Source organism: Coffea arabica, chromosome 1e (genome assembly GCF_036785885.1).
Source record: "Coffea arabica cultivar ET-39 chromosome 1e, Coffea Arabica ET-39 HiFi, whole genome shotgun sequence".
Taxonomy (NCBI): Eukaryota; Viridiplantae; Streptophyta; class Magnoliopsida; order Gentianales; family Rubiaceae; genus Coffea; species Coffea arabica.
Window position 1 is genome coordinate 36,279,004 of NC_092311.1, and position 22,863 is coordinate 36,301,866.

The 22,863-nt window shown below is 35.4% G+C and overlaps 1 long non-coding RNA gene across 1 annotated transcript in view; it reads left to right on the forward strand.

Moving 5' to 3' along the window:
• LOC113689193 (uncharacterized) overlaps positions 1–22,863 on the forward strand; it is a 118,596-nt gene that overhangs the window by 56,775 nt on the left and 38,958 nt on the right. The window lies entirely within an intron of this gene.

Below are 22,863 nucleotides of genomic sequence, written 5' to 3' on the forward strand. Positions count from 1 at the left end.
CTTTTATTTGTCTATCTAAGGTTCTCAGTGACCTAGTACCGTACACACTTTTTGCAAAACCCTAGATTCATAAGATAGAATCAAAGTTTGACTACTAATTGGGTAAATAGAAATTGTGATATATGGATCGGAGGGTGTAAGTTAGTGATTAATTTGAAAGGCATGACTCTTAAGGGGTATGACTATTATCCAAAGTGTGAATTTCGAGGACGAAATTCTTTTAAGGAGGGGAGGATGTGAGGACCCGAAATTTTTTATTTTTTATTTTATCGAATATTAGTAGTTTGTTTAAATATTTATTTACTCATTTTTCTCCAAATTATTTATTTCGATCATTTAAAATCCATTTATATGGAACGACGCCTCTTTTATATTTTTAAAAGCGTTTTGTTGAAAAAATTCACTTTTCGAAAACTCGTTTAGTTCGGAACAACGAGTGCACGAGTTTTATACTAATGGTATACTTAGATTATATGATTAATTTAATCTTGATAGGACATATATGGAACATATAGATTACAATCCATCAATCTAAGTATTATAATCTTGATACAGCATTAAATCTAAGTATTAATTTATGTATACTTATGTATATAGCTTATGTATACTTAATGATACACTTAGTATACCATAGGACAATTTAACATATAATCATTATGATCATTAATTTATAATCTAATTTACAATCTAATTTGTATTAAATTAATACCATATAGATTAATGGTATACATAAGCTATACTTAAGTATACCATATAATCTTAATGAAACACTTAATATAATCTAAGTATACCATTAATATAATCATATCAATCTAAATATACCATTATCTACTATAATCGTATATGAGTAGGGACATAATCTATATAATACACATAGATTATAAATATAGATTATAATCGTATAGTGTACCATTATCTACTATAATCGTATATGTTACTAAATGGAACTATATTGTTTTATAATCATTATAATCTGTGTAACTCAAGATTGGCTTAGTCTAAAATTCTTGAGTTTATATGAACCAGTTAATGTGTGTATATGTACTTGAGGATTTAAGGTTATAATGGCTTTGATACTTGTTATACTCTTTGATAACTCATTAAAATTATACGCTTAAATTATATTATATGTATGCACTCATATCAATTCTTGATTTAGCTGGGGTGATGCTAGTGTTGAGGTCATTGCATTTTTTTGTATGACTACATGCAGTCTACTTTATACGAGGATAACAGTCTTGAAATTTGGTATAATGTGTACTACTAATATACACATTATAGTTAACTTGACACTCACAGTGATTCAAGTAGCGAGTTCAAATGATGGTTTAGGCGTCTCCCGTGAGATCCTCTGGAAGGTTGGCGACCCCAGATTGAAACTCAAGATGTGATACAATTCCTGGATAAAGTTAGTTCAAATTATAAGGGGTATATTACTAATGGTAATGTATATTTAGCTATACTTATATTATGTACGAATCTATGGAGGTTTGGTTGTGATTTTTGTGAGATTTGTAGAAGGAAATGGTGAAGAGCTGCGGCTGTGCTATCCGTCCATTGCAGTAGCAGAAATGAAATGTGATTCGGATGCCTTTGCGTACAAAAGACGCTTGACGTCTAATATTTTAAGTACGTAAAATTTTAATTGCAACTAGTGCCCTACGCGCGCGTTTTGTGTTCGATTTCTCTCACGTTTGTTGCACTAGTGCACTAAACCTCTAGGACCCGCGTTAGTCATGTATTGTTACATGACTAACTGTGAGTATAGTAGATTATATAGTAACATAATTAGAGTGAAATACTTAATACCAGATTAATGGAGAATGTATATGTGTATTTATAATCTATGTGTATTTATATGTACATAAACTCGTATTATGTTACCAGAAATAATCCTATGTCAGAGTTGGTATCAGAGCTCTTATCGAGCTCAAACCGGGAAAAGGTTCTCGGACTGTGGGGATTGGCTTGTTAGCTGTGGAACAAAAAGTCTATGGTTGGGGATCACATATAAAGTTTATTAACGATTACTATACGTTACATATAGTCGACATATGTTAATCACGATTTGTATAATTACAAATCTATAATAACAGCATAATCGTATACACATAATACGATTATATAATATTAAAGTTGACCCTGTCTACACATTTACAGCCCCGATTCCAATCAAAAGTATAATCTAGTCGGCTTTACCAAAATCTTCCAATCCAACCTGTTAAGGAAAACAAACTAATAGGATGAGCCAATACTCAGTGAGGCCAAGAAAACACACATGCAAACACATAATCCAAGTAGCAACAACAATTACATTGTAGGTAAGGCTATCAAATTCGAATAATTCACATTTCGAATAGGAAAAATAAACAGAAACAATTCAAGGATACTGTAGCTCTCAGGAGTTAAATTTCACGTAGTCGAGTCGAAGTCTTGATCACATCTCACGTTGACACTCCGTCAACCACATAAGTATCAAATCCGTAGATACACCACTTTTCTTCGAATCCCGTCACCGTTACACCCCCTTACCGGGCCCGCTCATCAAAGTTTTTGATAATATTCGAGTATATCATGGCAATACTGCATGAGTAATGCCGAGCAAGATCTCTCCAATAGATCATGCTCTACGAATATCTCATGGTTTGCTAAGCTTATCGACCAAGCCCATGCTGGCTCGATTCGCAAAGTTAGCCAATGAGTTTTGGGCGTCCCCCGAATATGAATACGAATACGAATATAAGTCGATGAGCAACGCTCAAAACGACAATTCCAAATAGGAATCACAAATACGGATCACATATACGAATCACAAGTACAAATCACATCCACATTACCATGTACAAGTCGGATACGAATTCACATAGCAAAATTCGAATATAATTTCATTTGAAAGAGAACGAGTGCGATAAAGTACACCCTCGTCTCAAAATTTCAAATTTACATAACGGATAAGAAACAGATAACCACTTAACAACAAGTTCATGCACTTGACACTCACAGTGATTCAAGTAGCGAGTTCAAATGATGGTTTAGGCGTCTCCTGTGAGATCCTCTGGAAGGTCCTCTTGAGCGCCTGAGCATTTAATAGTGAATTATCATTCACACATCCCAATTATCAAGGAAGATTGTGCACTAGTACAATCTGAGAAATTTCATGAAAATGAACCTCAATTACTAGTAAATCGAGGTTCAAGTGGAGTTTCTTAATGTACAAGAGCAATCGAGTTTTGTTATCTTGGAAATCAAGCATAAACGTTCAAGTATTATCGAAGGAATAAGGAATACTTGAAAAACTCCATTTCCTTGAAATTCAGAAAATTTCAGTTTTGATACGATATTTTGAAAAAAATCGTATCTCAGATTCCACATGTCGAAAATTGGAAAACTTGGTACCGTTGGAAACCTCTTCCAAAGTACTAAAAGTTCTTAGAAGACACTTTTCCATGAATCTAAGTGGAAGGTGTTCAAAAATGAGCTTAAAGTTGCTGTTCCAAATCACCCAGGATTGAGCCGGGGTTGGTTTTTCGCTAATTTTGAAAATTCAGTAGAATTCACTCTTTGCAAATCAGCCCTTGAAATTTGTAGGTCAATTAGAGGTGTAAGTAAGGTTTTGGGCAGAACAAGCGGATCGAGAATCGGAGTTTCGAGCACCAAGATATGGTAGCTCAAATTTGGGTAAATTTCAAGACTGTTAACAAATTTCCAGATTTGGTTCCGACTTTGGACCTTTAGTTAAGTGTCGAAACGGACTTGGATTGATACCAAATTTTTCAGTATAATACTCCTATATGAAAGGTATCTCCTATATGTGAAGTTTTGGTTGAATCTATGGAGGCTTTGGTAGTGATTTGGTGAATTTGTAGAAGGAATGGTGAAGCTGTTACGGCTGAAGCTATCCGTCCATTGCAGCTAGAAGAAATGAGATGCGGTTCTGGTTTCCTTTGCTTACAAAAGACGCTTGACGTCTAATATTTTAAATACGTCAAATCAATTACAACTAGTGCCCTACGCGCACGTTTCATGTTCGATTTCTCTTACGTTTGTTACACTAGTGCACTAAACCTCTAGGGCACTTACATTCATATAAATATTATTCATTCTTAATTGTCCCAAAATAATGGTCCAAACGTGAAAACACATATTCCCAATTTAGGCGCAATAAAATGAAACTTTCGAGAAATTCTTATAACGATCGTACCACCAACTATCACTTGAGTACTTAAATCTAAATTTACCTATTTTAGAACCATTGTACATGTCTCCAAATTTCCGAGCTTATTGTACTCCTAATTGGCTAAAGTTTTCAGACACGTTTTCACTTTTTCACTAAACAAGCTTCTAAGAAAATAATTTTTGAAACGAGACACTTTAAAAATATAACGAAGCTATAAAACCATATATTTAGGTCTAATAAGGATAGAAAATAATATTCGGGGCAAAAATCCAAATAGATAATTAATTGAGCCAAAATTAGGGGTTTAAAAATAATAATTTTACGAGTCCTCACGTGAATTGAGTATTAATTCCTCAATTAACCTTTCTTAATCTATTATTGATCGTTCTTAATTCTCCAATATTAATACACTCTCGATTCAAATATAGTCTCGAAAAACGTGCACTCGTTGTTCCGAACTAAACGAGTTTTCGAAAAGTGAATTTTTTCAACAAAACGCTTTTAAAAATATAAAAGAGGCGTCGTTCCATATAAATGGATTTTAAATGATCGAAATAAATAATTTGGAGAAAAATGAGTAAATAAATATTTAAACAAACTACTAATATTCGATAAAATAAAAAATAAAAAATTTCGGGTCCTCACATCCTCCCCTCCTTAAAAGAATTTCGTCCTCGAAATTCACACTTTGGATAATAGTCATACCCCTTAAGAGTCATGCCTTTCAAATTAATCACTAACTTACACCCTCCGATCCATATATCACAATTTCTATTTACCCAATTAGTAGTCAAACTTTGATTCTATCTTATGAATCTAGGGTTTTGCAAAAAGTGTGTACGGTACTAGGTCACTGAGAACCTTAGATAGACAAATAAAAGAAAGAATCATACCTCCAATGACTTTAGTAGAATCGGAAACATGTTGATAGCCTAATGCATAAACCCTAGCTGGTGCATTAGATCGACTTCCTCCAACACTAGGCTGCTTAGCGGCTGACTTTTCAGGCCTTTGGGTACTACCGCCTTCTTTTGGTACGGTCGGGCATTTCGATATCTGGTGCTCGGTACTACCACAATACAAGCACTTCCCTTGTTTCCTAAAACAATCATTCTCCGTATGGTTGAGCTTGCCACAATAACCACAAACGACTTGGGGAGCCACAGATTGACCACTTGGAGGTGTCCCTCTCGATTGACCTCGTCCATTGCGATCTCCTCTTGATTGAGTCCCTTTTGGCATGTTAGATATCTCCACTCCACCCGTTCCTTTTCCCTTTTTAAAAGGTGGGGCACTCTTATCTGCCTGTCCCGAAGGGTTACTAGAAGTGCCCCTCTTCTTAGCATGAAAGTCTCTAACTTGCAGCCTTGCACTCTCGACTCTCTGTGCTTTTTCTAAGACTTCAGTGAACGTAGAGATTTGGGCTGCAGCCAAACCCTCCTGGATTTCTACATTAAGTCCCTGCACGAACCGTCTAATCCTCCTCCGTTCATTGATCACCAATTCAGGAGCGTACTTAGAAAGCTTAGTGAACTTTCCCTCGTACTCCGCTACACTAAGGGTTCCTTGTTTCAACTTGATGAATTCATCCTCCCTTTTCTCTTGGATTAAGGGCGGAAGAAATTTCTCATTAAATTCCCTTGTGAAATTCTCCCAAGTCCAAGGGGTTTGAGTTCTCTCCCATTTTCCTCTTATCAGATCCCACCAAGCACGGGCTACTCCCTCAAATTGGAAAGCAGCGAAGTTCACTCGCCTATCTTCAGTGTAGTCTAAAGCAGCGAATATGTTGGTCATCCTTTCTAACCAATTCTCCGCTACCTCAGGATCAGGTTCGCCAAGAAATTTAGGCGGGTTAAATTTTAAGAACCTCTCTAAGGCTCTATCCTCACCTCTTTCCTGACCCCCAGGTTGGTTAAACGGTCCTGGACCCTGTCTTTCAGCTAAGCGTTCTAGGATATCAGTCATCCTATTGATGGCAGTAGCCATTTGGTTAACCTCTATATTCTCTTGTCCTTGGGTCGGTCCAGTTGCCGATCCCTGATCGTTTCCCTGAGGTTGGGCCGGTCCCGTCCCTCGCCCACGGCCTCGACCCCTTCTTAGCCCTTCCATAACCTAGGCGTGCCTAGTGCAAGAAATAAATAAATAAATTATGCAATGCAAAGTAGAAAGCAGGAACCAATCAAGAAAACATCGGAAATAACAATAATTTACATTTATTAACATATCAAGTTCATACAATTAGCAAGTCATGGGGTAGTCACAAAAATATAGCACACAGATGCCACAAGAGTACTTTTAATCACATACGACTAAAGTAAAGTCAAGTGCCTCAAAAGTAGGCCACACAGGCATACAAAAAAATGCAATGGCCTCAACACTAGCATCACCCCAGCTAAATCTATCCCAATTAATTGGTATAATCTTCCAAGTAATTCTCAATTGAACCTTAAATGAACGTTAAATTAAACGTTTAATTTAATAACCCACATAACACATTTCGATAACCTATTGATACATATAGTTAATAATGGAGCTATAAGGCTATATTAATTGAGAAATTATATTTGAGCTACCCATTTTATATGCAGGTATAGATTTAAATTCGTAGAGTATGATCTATTGGAGAGATCTTGCTCGGCATTACTCGTGCAGTATTGCCATGATATACTCGAGTATTATCAAAAACTTTGATGAGCGGGCCCGGTAAGGGGGTGTAACGGTGACGGGATTCGAAGAAAAGTGGTGTATCTACGGATTTGATACTTATGTGGTTGACGGAGTGTCAACGTGAGATTTGATCAAGACTTCGACTCGACTACGTGGAATTTAGCTCCTGAGAGCTACAGTATCCTTGAATTATTTCTGTTTATTTTTCCTATTCGAAATGTGAATTATTCGAATTTGATAGCCTTACCTACAATGTAATTGTTGTTGCTACTTGGATTATGTGTTTGCATGTGTGTTTTCTTGGCACAGATAGGAACGACGTCATATGTAAGGGGGTGTAACGGTATAAAGTTATACCGTTAATACTTGAAATACTATATGTTAAAAATACTTATGGAGGAACAAGATGTTTAATACTATATGTTAACATATATAATCTAAGTATACCATTAGTATAAAACTCCATAAGTATACTTAGATTATAATATACATAAGCTATACATAAATTAATACCATTAATCTAAGTATAGATTTATAAGTTTATTTATAAATTAATACCATATATTAATTGTATAATCTATATTATAGTATACCATATAATCTTAATGGTATACATAATGGAGATAATGGTATACTTAAGTATAATTTATACTTAATATGTATATTATATAATCTAATATACATCAATTCCAGTTACCTGTGGCAATCAATAAAGGAAATTACATTATCCCAAATAACACATTACAGCCCACAGAATAAGTCATAGTGTTCGAATACAATCCAAAAGGATTGTAAATTAATACGACATATATAACATATAGATTATAATCTTGATACAGCATTAAATCTAAGTATTAATTTCCAGAAATACTTATGGAGTTTTATCAATAGACAAACTCGTATTTCTAACATATACTAATATTAGCCGTCGTTTGTGGTTAACTAAGCCAATCTGAGTTTAATATAGCTATATGTTAATAGCTATCAAATGTCAACTCGTTAATTTCTTGAATTCCACTAATTAATCCTAATTAGTGAATAACGTTAAATACTAATAAGAAATTTCACGTTAAGACCAAAACCAATAACTTTTATGTACAAAATAAAAAGAATTGTGCTAAACTATTAAATTTCTAATTTTGTTTCATTAAATTCATATTTCGAAGGTAAATTATTTCATTTATTTAACAATTAAACCTCTTTGAATTCCGATAGCTAATCTTAAGCGTTAACAATGATTAAGTTAATAAATGTTGATATAAATGGATAAACGAATATCAAGAACGTCAAATTTTCATATTAAGGTCAAACTTGATTTTAATAGTTTAAAATAATTAGGTAATAATGTTAAATGTTAATAGGAACTCTCGCGTTAAGATGAAAACCAATGAATTTTCGATAAATATGATTCTAATATATTAAACATGCTTAAGGCGTGAAAATTCGATAAATATATCCTTATCTTTCTTTGTTTTCAAATAAGTGCGTAAAAATAATTTTTATGTGCAAATTGACACCCTTGGATTAAATTATTATTCCACTTGACTTTATATTATTAAATCGATAAATTTCGAGTTAGACTAACTCTATTCCTTGAGAAATAATAATTGGAAATACTAATAACTAATTTAATCGCTAAATAATATAAGAATTACTAGGAACCTTAATGTTCAAGTTTAATCGATAATTATTCGATAAAAATGGTTTAGGTATATTAGGGTATAATTAGGCGTTCAAATCACGCTTGGGGATAATTTTTTTAGAATTAAGTTAGAATTGAGAAATTAAGTTGAGGTTAGGAAGCAAAGTGAAAAGACTAAAATGCCCTTACATTTCCATGCAAACCAAACAAACCCTCTGACAGCAAATTCAATCACCGCAACTACCGGCCAATCACATTTTTGCTAAATCGATACGCAATCGATTCCTACACGCAATCTCTGATCCAAAACAGCGGCACCTTATACCATACTTTCCATTTCATATCACAAAACCGCGATACCATCCCACTCCATCTTCATTCCTATATCACAAAACACCTTCACACTCCACCCTCTTGCACACCCAACCCCCTTAACCGCGCCTATTTCTTCACTTCAACCTCGCACAACCAGTTCCATTTCCTCACACCGTGAGCATTGACCAAGAGTGAGAGAGGGAGAGCTTCACCTCGTGATCATCGACGAGAGAGAGAGAGAGAGCTGCACCTTGCAGCCGAGAGGAAAGAAAGAAAAATCGCGAGCTGAATCTTCTCTGGTCTGTCCGTGAGTTTGAGGGAAGAAAGGAGAGAGCAAGTGGAAGTCGTGGGAGCTGCTGATCGTCACCACCTTCATCAGTCCCAGCCGCAACTATTGCAACCAGAACCAGCACTTCAGGCCTTGCGCGCGTGCCGAGAGGAAGAAAAAAATTCAGCTCTGCCGTGTGGGTGAGTTGCACTGTGAGGTAATTTCTGGACCATTTTAGGTTGATCAAGAGGTAGATTGAGCCATCTAGGGGCATGCATGTATTGTTTGTGCAATCGGATGATGAAATCAAAGCATTAGAAAAATCTGTTTTGGAAGTAAATGGTTTTGCCGAAAAGCTGAAGTGGAGATGCAGCTTTAATTCTGTTTCCCTGATGCAATCTGAATGTATATATGTGTTTCCCTAACTTAAGACAAGATGATTAAACTGTGAATGCAGCTCATTTGCTCGGTTAAGCAAGAAATAAAGATGAACAAGAAAATCTGTTGCATGCAAGATCATCCGAGAATAGTCGTAGGAATTTCTGGAATTGTGGATGTTTATAGCTGCTGACCGAACTTGCTCTGAACTAGATATGATAAGTAACTTTATTGGGTAGCCTCGCATGTCAATTTTGGGTGCCTAATATAATGATCCAGCCAGGGAAAAGTTTACATCTTATGACCATTAGCTGCTGGCATTTTTTTTTGTGATAGCCGAGAGCTTGACTTGAATAATGCAGCCTTAATTGGTTTAATCCTGTTGTTCTGAGCTTATAACCGTGATTAGCTGGGTAATAACAAGATAAGTAAGCTTTTCATGTAGTTAATTAATTGGGTTAAAACAGAAAAATTAATTGAAACAGAAATCCGCTGCATGCTTGATCATCCGAGGATAGCTGGAAAATTTCTGGAATTTTGGAGATAATTATAACTGTGATTTGAACTCGATTTCTGAACTGGAAATGTTTATTTTCTAGCTAAGTAATTGCATGAGGAAGTTGAGAGTTTAAAAGCATGTTTTAACCAAGAAAATAAAATGAAAACAGAAAGTTTCTTCATGCATGTTCAACCGTGACTAGTTGGACAGATTTCTGGATTTTTCTCGATGATTTTAGTTGCTGAATGAATCTGGTTTTGAAGTGAATTTTTTAATAGCTAGCTAAGTGTTTACATGCTGAATTTGAGTACCTAACACCATGTTTAAACCAAGGGAAAATTTGATCTAAAAAGTATTTGGTTGCTGGAAAATTTTGGAAGCCACAAGGGTTGAACCAGAAATTTTAGTTTGTTTTTGGAAGTTTAATTGGTTTCTGGAACGTTATTTTATTTTTCCCTTGGGATATAATGGTTTAGAAATACAGAGGAGTTGTAAGTTTTAAGTTGTGCAAGTTGTTTAGTAATGAAATATTTGATAAATTGGAAGATGGAACCAAAAATGTTAGTGTATACATGCCGGAATTTCTTTTGTGGTAGCCGAAGGGTGAGTTGGAATCTTAGCTTGGTTTTTAAATATTTCTTTGAATCATGATGGATGGAAATGCCTGGAATATGTTGTTTTGGAGTTTTATAAGAAATGTATGGATGGTTGAATAAAAACATTTTGGTGTTAAAAGAGAAAAAGGAGTTTTTCACAAGTGGAAAATGAAATTTCAGATTTTCGGATGTCCTTGACCAGTCTCAGTAAAATGCATGTATCTTGGTGTAGGAAAATCCGTTTAAGGCGCCGTCAGTGGCATTTGAAACTAGATTCATGGGCCTTTGTTCTGTAGAAATTTCATATTTTTCCTCCATATGTACTGCTGTCCGTGACTCCTCAAAGTAGACTGTCCTGCTTGAATGTCCTGTTTCTTTATGAAACTGAATTTTTGACTTGGATCGAACATTTAGCTTATTTGTGGTTTGAATTCTTGATTGAATTGTGGTTGGAAGTGATTGATGTTGTCAAGGGCTAATGATTGATGAAGCCCTTGGTCATTTGAATGGTTTTATAAATATTAAAGAGTGATGAACTTTGATTGCTGGAATTTCTTGAAGGCCTTACCTTCATTTTTGATTTAGTTAAGATGTGATATAAGCTTGCCGAAACCAAGTGCTAATGATTGATGAAGCCTTGGTCATTCATTTTATTTTTATCAGAAATGCATTTGTTGAAATCTAGGGCTAATGATTGACGAAGCCCTAGTAATTTGCTATGTGATTTTTGCCATATTTTGATCCATACTATGATTTCGAAACGGGATCGGAGCTGTGGAAATTGTATCGACCTTGCGAACTCGAGTAACTGTGATCAAATTAATCAAAAATATTTTCCAGCTAGTATTAGATTATAAAACTCAATATCTAGTGTTTCGCCTAAAACTTTCCAAACCAATAATTTCCTTTAGCTCAAACTAGCCTTGATAGCTATAGTAATTAAATTCTATAGCTTTTGAAAACCCTAAGTTTTATATATATGTTCCTATCAATCATTAGCTAATATTAAACTTAGGGTAACAGTAGCTAAGTATATCTGGAACATAGGACAATACACTCGCGCACTCGTGATTATATATTTAACATATATATACACAGAGTTATAATCATATAACTCTAATTTAAAGTATACTAATGGTATACTTAGATTGATATGATTATATTAATGGTATACTTAGATTATATTAAGTGTATCATTAAGATTATATGGTATACTTAAGTATAGCTTATGTATACCATTAATCTATATGGTATTAATTTAATACAAATTAGATTGTAAATTAGATTATAAATTAATGATATGATTATATTAATGGTATACTATATAGATTATATTATAATATACATCAATACGTATTCTAATATGGTATATTATAGATAATGGTATATTAAGTATAAATACTTAAATCTAATGACATAATTTATAATCTAAATTAATACCATAAATTATAATATAGATTATATTAAGTGTATAATCCATTAGTATATAGCTTATGTATATACTTAAGTATATCAAACATAAAGTTATTTAATGATAAATACTACTGTATCAATTACATATACTAATGGTATTGTGTAATACTTGAAATACTATATGTTAGCTTATATGTGATTTCTAATATTAGTATATGTAATTGAAGTAACCGAATAGCAATACTTGTTCCTCACATCATATGTAAGGGGTATATTACCCCACGTATCCAAAAACTCAAGAATTATCAGAGCTATATTAATACAATGTAGGACTAATAACTCCAACAGATTTCCTTTATTGAAGGCATTATCTACCTAATATTAGCTAGTCTAGGGCCAGAGGTTACCTCGGTTTGAGGCTTAGCTCACACGACAATGAGCTGCAGAAATTTTCCTCTCAGCTTGCTATCGCTCTTGGGGTTTGGTTGTTGCAGCACCGCAGCTCACTAGCTCTCCCTCTCTTGCTCACACGCGAACTGGAGGTGGTGGTCCTGGTTGGATGTTGCAGTTGCGGTGGAGTTGCTGGAAACGGGTGCAGCTGGTTGAGGTGAAGAAAATGGTCACAGCTGGTGGAGGTGAAGGTGCAGAAAAGGATTGAACTCACGCGGTGTCTCTTTCTTTCTTCCCTCAAGCTCGCAGACAGAACCGAAAATGTGGCAGCTCGCAGTTTTCTTTCCTTGCTCTCATATGCAGAATGCCGCTCTCTCTCCTTCCCCTCGGTCGATGATTACAAGGTGAGGAATGTTGTTGTGGTTTGGGGCTGAGGTAAAAATGGAGAGGAAATGGTTTTCGGTGAGTTTGTGCAGAGAAGGAAATGAGGTTTGGTGAAGGGTGGTGTCTCGGTATCAAGAAAGGAAGTGGTTTGCGGTTTGCTTGTGCAGAGAAGGAATTGGAATTGCGGTTTGTGTTTGTGAAATAGAGAGGATGGTATTGTGGTGCCGCGATTTAAGGAAAGGATTGCGTATAAGAATTGGTTGCGTATCGAATTGGTAATAGCTGCGGTGATTGGATTTGCGGTCAGAAGTCTTGTTTGGTTTGCATGGAAATGTAAGGGCATTTTAGTCTTTTCACTTTGCTCCCTAACCTCAACTTAATTTCTCAATTCCAACTTAATTCTAAAAATTATCCCCAAGTGTGATTTGAACGCCTAATTATAACCTAATATACCTAAACCATTTCTATCGAATAATTATCGATTAAACTTGGATATTAACGTTCCTAGTAATTCTTATATTACTTAGCGATTAAATTAGTTATTAGAATTTCCAATTATTATTTCTCACGAAATAGAGTTAGTCTAACTCGAAATGTGTGTATATGGAGCTCCTGGGGTCATTAAATTTCTCATTGTTTTGCTAACTATTATCACATATAACAATACACTAATCAAAATGCTATCTTATTGTTTATGTATAGTGCATTATTACATATAACTATTGTTCAAATTTTCTCTACATATTAACCAGTCGATGTGTATCACATATAATCACATAGTAGACTTTAATGGCATTTTCGAAATGTGTAACTCGAAAATGATCAAGTCTACCATATACATTAACTCGAAATGTGTCGTTCCATTTTCATATAAAAGAAAATGGAATTGAAGTACTCTGAGCTTATAGCTGTGATTAATTAGCTAATTACAAGATGTTTAAGAGATTGCATGTGATGATTAAGCACTCGGATGATGCAATCAAGGCATGAGAAAATCTGATTCTGGGAGAAAATGTTTCTGCCGAGAGTGGATTAGAAATTGCAGCTTTATTTTTGTTCCCCTGTGACAATCTGAGCTTAATGCTGTGTTTAACCAATCATAAACAAGAAGATTAAGCTAATTAGGGGCATGCATGTATTGTTTATGCAGTCGGTTGATGAAATCAAAACTCTAGAAAAATCTGTTTTGCAGACAAATGATGTTGCCGAGAACTTGTTCTGATTAATGCAGCTTAATTCGGTTTAATTAATCACAGCTATAAGCTCAGAGTACTTCAATTCCATTTTCTTTTATATGAAAATGGAACGACACATTTCGAGTTAATGTATATGGTAGACTTGATCATTTTCGAGTTACACATTTCGAAAATGCCATTAAAGTCTACTATGTGATTATATGTGATACACATCGACTGGTTAATATGTAGAGAAAATTTGAACAATAGTTATATGTAATAATGCACTATACATAAACAATAAGATAGCATTTTGATTAGTGTATTGTTATATGTGATAATAGTTAGCAAAACAATGAGAAATTTAATGACCCCAGGAGCTCCATATACACACATTTCGAGTTAGACTAACTCTATTTCGTGAGAAATAATAATTGGAAATTCTAATAACTAATTTAATCGCTAAGTAATATAAGAATTACTAGGAACGTTAATATCCAAGTTTAATCGATAATTATTCGATAGAAATGGTTTAGGTATATTAGGTTATAATTAGGCGTTCAAATCACACTTGGGGATAATTTTTAGAATTAAGTTGGAATTGAGAAATTAAGTTGAGGTTAGGGAGCAAAGTGAAAAGACTAAAATGTCCTTACATTTCCATGCAAACCAAACAATACTTCTGACCGCAAATCCAATCACCGCAGCTATTACCAATTCGATACGCAACCAATTCTTATACGCAATCCTTTCCTTAAACCGCGGCACCACAATACCATCCTCTCTATTTCACAAACACAAACCGCAATTCCAATTCCTTCTCTGCACAAGCAAACCGCAAACCACTTCCTTTCTTGATACCGAGACACCACCCTTCACCAAACCTCATTTCCTTCTCTGCACAAACTCACCGAAAACCATTTCCTCTCCATTTTTACCTCAGCCCCAAACCACAACAACATTCCTCACCTTGTAATCATCGACCGAGGGGAAGGAGAGAGAGCGGCATTCTGCATATGAGAGCAAGGAAAGAAAACTGCGAGCTGCCACATTTTCGGTTCTGTCTGCGAGCTTGAGGGAAGAAAGAAAGAGACACCGCGTGAGTTCAATCCTTTTCTGCACCTTCACCTCCACCAGCTGTGACCATTTTCTTCACCTCAACCAGCTGCACCCGTTTCCAGCAACTCCACCGCAACTGCAACATCCAACCAGGACCACCACCTCCAGTTCGCGTGTGAGCAAGAGAGGGAGAGCTAGTGAGCTGCGGTGCTGCAACAACCAAACCCCAAGAGCGATAGCAAGCTGAGAGGAAAATTTCTGCAGCTCATTGTCGTGTGAGCTAAGCCTCAAACCGAGGTAACCTCTGGCCCTAGACTAGCTAATATTAGGTAGATGATGCTGATTAAAAGCTTGCATGTAACGGTTAGCCACTTGGATGATGGGTTAAGGCACCAGAAATTCTGATTATGAAAAGAAAATGGAATTGCCGTGAGCTTGAATCAGAAATGCAGACTTGATCATTGCTTATAGCTAATATGAGCTATATTAGTGTTTTGCTAACGACTTTAATGGTATGATTAGTAGACTTTTAAGAATTGAGAAATAATGGAGCTAATGCACTATACATAAACAATGAGATTGCATTTTGATTAGTGTATTGTTATATGTGATAATAGTTATATGTGATTGTAAAGTCTACTATACACTAATCAATTAAAGTCTACATATTTGATGCTGTGGGTTATTAATAGGAAAATGATAATCTTAATTCCTTTAATCGTTATTGATGCTGTGGCGACTCCACTTCCCCCTAAGGCGAACCAAAGGGTTGGCGGGCCGTCCCATGCATGAATCACCTACATTTGAGATTCCTACCCAACATACATATCTAATATCCCCAACCATAGACTTTTTGTTCCACACCTAACAAGCCAATCCCCACAGTCCGAGAACCTTTTCCCGGTTTGAGCTCGATAAGAGCTCTGATACCAACTGTGACGCCCCCCACTTTTCCCCAGGGCGAACCCAAGGGTATCCGCGGGACGCCTGCCCAGCTCTCGCCAGGACTCAAGACAAATCAAATCGAACTTAACGATACATACCAAATACTACGAGTCAAAATAAAGAAAAGTCGCTTCCTTAACTAAATATTTAAATCTTACATCATGTCCACAAAAGATACATCAAGTTCCAAAATGCAACCATTAAAAGTCGACTACACATTTAATACATATGTAATGGAGAAAATGCCATTAAAGTCTACTATACACAAATCAATTATATAATAATTGATTCCAATTATTATATGGAGATTGCAACGAGTTAGCTACACTTGATCATTGTTGAAGCTATATTAGTCATTGGAGGTATGATTCTTTCTTTTATTTGTCTATCTAAGGTTCTCAGTGACCTAGTACCGTACACACTTTTTGCAAAACCCTAGATTCATAAGATAGAATCAAAGTTTGACTACTAATTGGGTAAATAGAAATTGTGATATATGGATCGGAGGGTGTAAGTTAGTGATTAATTTGAAAGGCATGACTCTTAAGGGGTATGACTATTATCCAAAGTGTGAATTTCGAGGACGAAATTCTTTTAAGGAGGGGAGGATGTGAGGACCCGAAATTTTTTATTTTTTATTTTATCGAATATTAGTAGTTTGTTTAAATATTTATTTACTCATTTTTCTTCAAATTATTTATTTCGATCATTTAAAATCTATTTATATGGAACGACGCCTCTTTTATATTTTTAAAAGCGTTTTGTTGAAAAAATTCACTTTTCGAAAACTCGTTTAGTTCGGAACAACGAGTGCACGTTTTTCGAGACTATATTTGAATCGAGAGTGTATTAATATTGGAGAATTAAGAACGATCAATAATAGATTAAGAAAGGTTAATTGAGGAATTAATACTCAATTCACGTGAGTACTCGTAAAATTATTATTTTTAAACCCCTAATTTTGGCTCAATTAATTATCTATTTGGATTTTTGCCCCGAATATTATTTTCTATCCTTATTAGACCTAAATATATGGTTTTATAGTTTCGTTATATTTTTAAAGTGTCTCGTTTCAAAAATTATTTTCTTAGAAGCTTGTTTAGTGAAAAAGTGAAAACGTGTCTGAAAACTTTAGCCAATTAGGAGTACAATAAGCTCAGAAATTTGGAGACATGTACAATGGTTCTAAAATAGGTAAATTTAGATTTAAGTACTCAAGTGATAGTTGGTGGTACGATCGTTATAAGAATTTCTCGAAAGTTTCATTTTATTGCGCCTAAATTGGGAATACGTGTTTTCACGTTTGGACCATTATTTTGGGACAATTAAGAATGAATAATATTTATATGAATGTAAGTGCCCTAGAGGTTTAGTGCACTAGTGTAACAAACGTAAGAGAAATCGAACATGAAACGTGCGCGTAGGGCACTAGTTGTAATTGATTTGACGTATTTAAAATATTAGACGTCAAGCGTCTTTTGTACGCAAAGGAAACCAGAACCGCATCTCATTTCTTCTAGCTGCAATGGACGGATAGCTTCAGCCGTAACAGCTTCACCATTCCTTCTACAAATTCACCAAATCACTACCAAAGCCTCCATAGATTCAACCAAAACTTCACATACACTTAACTCTACACTTGGACAACACCTTAAGCTGAAAAAGGGAGGAGCTTCACGGTTTTCTTCAGGCTTCAAAGGGACCGAAATTTTCTGATTTGAACAACCATCAAAGTAGGTAATGATCAACTACCTTAAACTTGTCTTATGGAGGTTGATTTATGCATTTGAGCTGAAATCTTCACTTTAGTAGCTTGTATTGTTGGAAAAAAAGTGGGCTCTATGAATTCCCACTCTTGGGTTGTTGCTGATTTTGTGCTTGATGAAGTTTATGATATCGGATCAGTGTTTAAGTTAGTGATTTGTTGAAGGAAAACTGCTGGAAACTCACGTTGAGTGCAATGGCCAAGTTTGACCATTTTGCCCCTGGTTGTTCGGCCACTTTACTGCAGATATTTGAGGATTTAATGGCTTGATTGTGTTGTTTACATGTTGTAGAAGTTGTGTACAAAATTTCGTTGAAAAATATTGAGTTTTGGTTGATCAAAAGAATTTATTTTCCAAAGTTAGTAATCTGGAAACGGTTGCCGTCGTAACCAGACAAGTGTTCGTGTTTCGTCCATAACTCCGTACTCCGATGTCGAAATCGAGTACCGTTAGCGGCATTTGAAACTAGACGTTCCCATGTTTCCAACGGTGTATAATGTACATTCTGGTTCCATGTGTGTGAACCGCACCATTCATCTGAATTCAGCTGTCCTGTTTCTCCGTTCTGCCGAAATGATTTGATGATGCTGCGACTTTAGGCTTAATTTCGAACCAGTTGCATGCTGAAACTTGAAACGATTTCTTCTGTGAAATTTTATCCCTGTGAATTTATTTTCTAACACTATCAACCATTCCCAATTCCGAGTTAAATTAAGGGAGTTATGATCAAAATACGGCGACTGCCTCATTTTTTAAAATCTTAGATTTGGACAGATTGCCTTAAGGATTTTTCCAAACTTTGGTCGATTGATTAACCACCTTCCCGAAGGTATTTTTCCATGAAATTTGATAGGGAGATACCTTTCATATAGGAGTATTATACTTAAAAATTTGGTATCAATCCAAGTTCGTTTCGACACTTAACTAAAAGTCCAAAGTCGGAACCAAATCTGGAAATTTGTTAACAGTCTTGAAATTTACCCAACTTTGAGCTACCATATCTTGGTGCTCGAAACTCCGATTCTCGATCCGCTTGTTCTGTCCTAAACCTTACTTGCACCTCTAATTGAGCTACAAATTTCAAGGGCTGGTTTGCAACGAGTGAATTCTGCTGAATTTTCAAAGTTAGCAAAAAACTTAAATATGAAAACGGAGTCGCCACTTGGTATAGATTTGGGGTGTACCAAGTCACCCAAAAAGATGTTTTTTAAAAACAAAGTAGTAAAACCCTTTTTAAAACGACTCCTAGTCCACGTAAGCCAAAGAAAAAGGTTCGGGGGTCACGTTTGACAAAGGGGAAGGCAAGGATAGAATCCAAGGCACCCCTTTGACCTAGCCAAGGCTAGTTGCGCGACTTAACCTTACCTTTCCTAATTTTCTACCCAATATATGTTCACACGTTGGATATGACTATATGAATGCAAAACGGAAAGAGAAATGCAATCCTAAATTCTACGATGTCTCTCGTGAGGCTTTTGGTCCCAAACCACATGAATTGTGGCGGCCAACAAACGAAAACCTCATAGAGGTCGATTAATGCAAATGAGACCCAAGTGTGCAAGTGTGAAAGTGTATGAAAGAAATTAAAAATCCAAGTGTTTGTGTGCAAGTGTATGAAAAGGTGCACATGTGCAATTGTATGAAAATTCCAAGTGTTTGTGTGTAAGTGTATGAAATATAGTGATAAGTGCATATAGGTGTAATTAAATGCAATTTTGTGAAGTAGAAATCAAAATGAACAATAAGGAAAGGAAAATGTGAATTGAAAAGAATGAGTGAGTGATAAATGAGAATGAATGAACCTAAGGGAATGCATCAGGTCGGGTATGGGAATGACTCCTAACTTGTCGACTTCGATTTTCCCTTTGATTAGAAGGTAAAACTAGCGTGCTAAGGCTATCGAGTAGCCACACTCGCTCGTTTCCCTTATCAGAAGGGGACACTCAAGCAAAATGAACCCTATAACTATCATGACATGCAAAAATCCTAAAATGAAGGGAAAGGGGGTTCGAGGAGCATGCCAAGTGATAAAACTAAGAAAAATGCATGATATGTGGTGAACAAGCAAATGATGTGCTAACGAGGGGAAATCCCTAAGGGTCTAGCGTTGGACTAGCCCATTCTATGAATTCCGACTAGCGTTGGACTAGCGGAAACGTACATTCATCCATTCCATTCATTCATGGCTATGAAAGCAAGTAGACATGCCAAAATACTCGTAAACACATAGCACATAGCATTTAGCATGCTCGACTAGATGCAAGAGCCTAATAAAGCAATTTAACATGTAATAACAAAAGCAAGCAACCAAGGGGAAGGGGAAATGGACCAGATGCTCTCCGAGCCCTATCTATTACAAGCCAAGAGGTGTACACATACCCCATAAAAGCATAAAGGGAAAGGGGAAGTGGACCAGATGCTCTCCGAGCACTATCTATTACAAGCCAAGAGGTGTACACATACCCCATAAAAGCATAAAGGGGAAGGGGAAATGGACCAGATGCTCTCCGAGCCCTATCTATTACAAGCCAAGAGGTGTACACATACCCCATAAAACTTAAATAAAAGTAAAAGCAAGTAAATGCATGCAAGGAGGTAAGGAAAGCGAAGTAGACATGCATATTCACATAACACGTAGGAGCACGTAGGGTCAAATGAATTGCAAATAAAGGGGTAGAATGTACCTCCCTTGAATCGACGCCCTAATGTAGTGAGGTTACTAATTTACCCTCCAAAATAATAAAAAGGTCAAGGTACCACTTAAATTATCAAATAAATCAGAGAAAATGGAAACAAACGTCACATAAAAATTAAAGAGGTCCAATGGGCCAATTTGTTACTATTATAAACACTAAAGGACTAAAAACATAAAATAAAATTAAGAATCTAAGGTGAAACTTACCAAATCAAACTAGAAAATTCACAAAAAGGTAAACGATGAGCAATTCACTAGTAGCTAAACAACCAAATGCCAAAGAATCCAAAAGAATCAAATTAACTGCAAGTCTAGGAAAAAGAAATTATTAGACCCTTCAAATTCATTCTACAACCCCTTAAGTATCTACCCAAAACAAATCAAGATGTATTAAAGAGGAAATGGCATGTTAGGAGGACAAAATTAATTAAGTTTTCCAATTAATTGGGCCATGGAAGCATTAGATAAAAGCTAAGGGGTTGGAGTGCAATTTTTGGAAACATTTTTCATGCAGATTCATGCAACAACACGCAGAAGGCTTCTATTCTCATTGCTAGTTTCTGCAAAATTCAGCCACAATCTTTCATCCATTTCAACATGCAAACGAATTCACCAAACCAAGATTTCAACTATCAATTATTAACTGAATCAAACACAAGATTTAAATGTGCAAACAAGGTGATGAAACCCACTTATAAGCTCTTGCCGAATAAAACATGACACTAATGCAGCAAAATAACGTGAGAAAAACTTCTGCAATTTTCTTATTCAGTCATCAGCAATTAAACAGAACCCAAACACACCACTTGTTTCTAAGATTCCAAACCTAAACACAAGGCTTTCAACTAGGCAACAAATCATCATCCAAACAAACAAAACAAAAAAAAACTTAGCAAGATTCCAGTGCAAAAAATGAAATACATCCGGCAAGTTGGAAGATCTGGAAAACATATGAAACTGGTTCAACAAGTCTTGGTTTGCTCGGCTTTGATGAACTCCTCAGACAGACCTCAAAACAGGTAAACAAAGATAAAACAAAACAAAATGCAGCAAAGGAAAAGTAAAACCTGCGCAAGCTGCTGCAACATGACCAAGAGCTTTGAGCTCGTTGCAGCAGACTTTGTGCGCAGGTTTCTGCAACTAACTAAGAAAGAAACCAGCTGCATTTCATTTCCAAACTCAGATTAAGGAACTAACCATGTAACCAACCCAGACCAAACAAACAAAACTCAGCAAAACATCATGCAGAAATTCTGGAAAACATACGCGCAAAACTGGTTTGACAACCTGAAACATTCATTTTCCAGCAAGCATTAGATCCTAAATCAGGAACTCTAGCCCCCAAACATGCGAACCCAGCATCAAACTTCAATCTAAACCAGAGCCTACACTTCTCACTTTGCATCATTAAAATTCTGGATTTCAAACACAAAAATTGATACTCGAGTATTATCAAAAACTTTGATGAGCGGGCCCGGTAAGGGGGTGTAACGGTGACGGGATTCGAAGAAAAGTGGTGTATCTACGGATTTGATACTTATGTGGTTGACGGAGTGTCAACGTGAGATTTGATCAAGACTTCGACTCGACTACGTGGAATTTAGCTCCTGAGAGCTACAGTATCCTTGAATTATTTCTGTTTATTTTTCCTATTCGAAATGTGAATTATTCGAATTTGATAGCCTTACCTACAATGTAATTGTTGTTGCTACTTGGATTATGTGTTTGCATGTGTGTTTTCTTGGCACAGATAGGAACGACGTCATATGTAAGGGGGTGTAACGGTATAAAGTTATACCGTTAATACTTGAAATACTATATGTTAAAAATACTTATGGAGGAACAAGATGTTTAATACTATATGTTAACATATATAATCTAAGTATACCATTAGTATAAAACTCCATAAGTATACTTAGATTATAATATACATAAGCTATACATAAATTAATACCATTAATCTAAGTATAGATTTATAAGTTTATTTATAAATTAATACCATATATTAATTGTATAATCTATATTATAGTATACCATATAATCTTAATGGTATACATAATGGAGATAATGGTATACTTAAGTATAATTTATACTTAATATGTATATTATATAATCTAATATACATCAATTCCAGTTACCTGTGGCAATCAATAAAGGAAATTACATTATCCCAAATAACACATTACAGCCCACAGAATAAGTCATAGTGTTCGAATACAATCCAAAAGGATTGTAAATTAATACGACATATATAACATATAGATTATAATCTTGATACAGCATTAAATCTAAGTATTAATTTCCAGAAATACTTATGGAGTTTTATCAATAGACAAACTCGTATTTCTAACATATACTAATATTAGCCGTCGTTTGTGGTTAACTAAGCCAATCTGAGTTTAATATAGCTATATGTTAATAGCTATCAAATGTCAACTCGTTAATTTCTTGAATTCCACTAATTAATCCTAATTAGTGAATAACGTTAAATACT